The sequence below is a fragment of the Buceros rhinoceros genome, unplaced genomic scaffold (assembly GCF_000710305.1).
Source record: "Buceros rhinoceros silvestris isolate BGI_N320 unplaced genomic scaffold, ASM71030v1 scaffold1529, whole genome shotgun sequence".
In the NCBI taxonomy this organism is placed as follows: Eukaryota; Metazoa; Chordata; class Aves; order Bucerotiformes; family Bucerotidae; genus Buceros; species Buceros rhinoceros.
This window is the reverse complement of record NW_010433036.1, coordinates 43,199-46,904: the sequence shown is the minus strand read 5'-3', so window position 1 is coordinate 46,904 and position 3,706 is coordinate 43,199.

Here is a 3,706-nt window from a genome sequence, read left to right as displayed (position 1 = left end):
GCAGGAGGAGGTATAACATAAAAGATAAAAATAAGGAAAAAATGAAAAAAGTTCTTACACATGGCACAAACGTCTAGTATTATTTTTATCACTATCAGCACAGACACATTTTTAAAGTTGGGGTTTTTTCTTCGTAGGCTGGTTTTTCAATGTGAGCAACAACGACCATATTACACCAAAGTTACTCTCTTCCAGCCCAACTTCAGTCCATAAGGCTTTTCAGATGCTTTGTTTCTAAACTTTTGTAATAAATATTGTTACCCAGAGAAACTTCATATCAAATTCTCTTATAATAAGTGTCACAATGAAGACATCTGCCTTATAATTTCAACTACTTCCCCATATTTGTCACAGAAATCAGGTATGATAAAATATTATCTGCATTAAAAGGCTTTATTATTTGATAACTGTAGAATAAATAATGTCAGAGGGTCGGGGTTTTTTTTTTGTGATGGAGCCGACCATATACTCCGAATCTGTTCTCTTCAAATATAGCAGTGTTTTTCAAGGAAAATACCCGTGGCACATTCTTTTACAGATAAGACTATCATCAGTCTATATAGGGGATCTAGCATGTTTTATATTAAAGGAATGATTTTTAAGTATTCCAGAGATGCTGTATAAGCATTGCAAGCCTATAATCCACACCCTGCAGGGTCTGCAATGTTTCATAACTTTGACAGCAGAATTAGAGAGGTGAGGATAATTAAGGCCTTTTTTTATCTTACTAGCCAGCATAGTGCAAGCTTCAGTGGGAGACTGAAATTCAGTGTCTTTCCATGTGCGTAAGAAACCTCCAGCTGCTATGACCTCTTGGCACAAACTCACTACTCTCGGTATTGAACTAGCAGGTTAAAGTTATCACGCGTAGTCTTAAAAACAGTTTGCAACCTCCTTGGCATTCTGTACAGGGACAAGTTTTAGGCCAATTCTTATTGGTTTTGATGTAAACAAAAGCTACCGAGAACACCAAAATATTTTAGAAAAAAGCATATGATCTATCAGGGTCTTTCTAGGACTCCCTGAATTATCTTCCTGAATTATTTGCAGTTTTAGCAGCCTGTAAACCTGGGAGTCCCTAGAGCCTTGCTCAGGTCTTCTGGTGTTCCAGGGAGCAAATTGCATGACTGTTGCTGTCTCACGCCTTGAGCTTCAGATTAAGATCTGTCACCTCCTGAACAATGACTCAGGAGTAGCCTGGTTGGTGTGTTTACTCAGAGGCAAGGGGTCCTGCATCCTGTGGGCCCCCACAAATTTCCAGTTGACAGTCTGACACTGAAGGATACTGCTGCAGTCCAGCTGTTTGCAGAGGTGACCTCATTCTTCCTGTCACCTGCAGTCACTGACAGACCCATAGGAACCAGGAATTCATAGGTATCTGTCTTCAGGTTGGAAATAAACCCCAGAAACCATTTACTCCTTGGTGGGTCCCAGTGCAGAGCTTTGCTGTGCCAGTGTTTCTTCTTGCCCACGTGGTTGGCAATGGCTTGTAGCGTGCTCCAGCAGGATGGACTCCCCTTGAAAGCGAGCTCTTCAGAGCATATTTCAGATGCTGCACAGGCAACGCCAGAGGAAAGAGAAATTACAGAGAAGATGAAAAGGTCTGTCTTATGCAGAGGACTATGATGTCCTAATGTAAATCAAAACCTCTGTGTTTTAATATATGTACTCTATCTACTAGAAAAATGGAATTTTGTAGCTATGCTTGCCCTCTTTTTCTTTCTTTTTCCATTTGTTCCTTTCAGGTGACATCTTATGTGAAATTTTCTACATTGTCCACACATCTGAACATCCGGATCTCACATTACTACAATGTGAAATAAACTATTGCTGGCAGGTGATGATCCTCACTGAGCTGTGAAGGCTATGGGCCATATTCACTTAGTTCTTTGCAAACTTCCAGATGTGTTTCAGTGAGCTGACACCCATATCCAATGGCTCATGTTTCCCTTTTTCCTTTTTTATTTATTTTTTCTTTTTCTGACACAGTAATTTGAGGCCAGTCAGGACACCACAATTTTTAAAAGCCAGGAACCTGTGACATTGAGTCCCTGAGGGGGAAATATTATTTAAATAATTCCACGTAGTCTCCAATGTTTGCTAAAAGATAGAATAAATATAATTAGAAAATTGTGACTAATATCTTTCTCTGAATTCCCATTATGCATCTTTTTTAACCATCTGTTCTTTCTTCCAGGCCCCGATCCCACATGTGCTGAACAGTTAAGCACAGAACCTACCTGTAAACCTTAAGGCACCTTATACATCCTAATATAGCGAGATCTTCTACAATCTAGTTATCCGGCTCTTAAACGGTTCCTTCCATAGAGAAGGTGCCTTATTGACCAGAAAGTGCACCTTTACTAGTTTACCACTTTTCTTTCAGTATTCCCAACAGAGAAATACTGTTATTCTTCTTTGGGCACAGAGGAGGAACTGAGAGACAGAGTGAAATGACTTGTTGTGGGCCATACAGGGAGTCTGTGACAAACTAGGATGTGTTACTGTTAAATAACCCTGTAGAGGAAAACACTTCCCTCTGAAGCTTAACTCCCAGTTTGAACTGACATATTCTAGCAACAAGCACCATGTAAGAATACCGATGATTGTTAAATGATAGATCGAAAGTCAGTCTCAAAGCACCAGAGCAGCACATTCTCCTTGAGCCTTCTTTGCTAATAAATTGTGAATCACGTATATCCCATTGATAACCCGCTGTGAAATTCAAAACGTTTCCTTGTTAGATCGGGAAGTGCAGCTACAGAAATGGTATATTGTGTTTCTCATTTTATTTTGCAGATAAACAAGACTATGTTAATTACCATGACCTGACATGCCGTCTACAGAAACGAAGGCGCAGTACGGAAAGGTATAATACATTTGCAATACAGGGAAGGTTTATATTAGGCATTAAATGAAATGGCATTAACATAGAGTATGAAAAATACTGCCCTGTTCTTAATAGAATTTTTCTTGAAGGAACAATTGTAAAAATGGATTTCAGATTTTAGTGTTTAAGTCAAAATATTAAATGTACTAAATTATACTTTGGAAAATATGAAGCTTGTGCCATAAGCAAGAAATAACTTTTATTATTCAGGGTGTCTTCGGTGTGTTTTAATTTCTTTGATTTTGTAATGCAAAGTGAATCCTTGCTAGACCTTAAATAAGTACAATGTTAGCAGAGTTGAGAAGCCCTAAAAGACAAATCAATTTACAAAGACCACTTTTCATTTTCACACGATGGTAGTAAAATAGCCATTGTGATCAATTCGACAAGCAAACGGGAGGACTGAGTAGTAAAGTAATAGGTGGAAAAGCATTTGAAGGATGTGGACGTTTTACAAAAGGAGATTATAGAGGTGGCACCAAAAGCCAAGGAAAATATGAAAGCAAGGCCATATTCAGACAAAAAGAAATCAGAGCATTAGAAAAATCATTATTTTTGATATCACAGTCAGGCAGCACAGAACAGCTGTTGTGCCTAACAGAACAAAAAACTCCTGCACCTGCAGAAAGAAAAGAAGTAATAGCAAGATAGCATCTTCCTGATGAAAAGAAATATATGCAGATATCCTTGAGAACCCTGTTAAGGTCACAGCCCAGCAAACATGAGAACAAAGCAGATCCAATGTCACCAAACACTGTCTGAGTTACTGCTGCGTACCTAGCACATAACATATTTTCTCCCACATGCTTCAGCAGG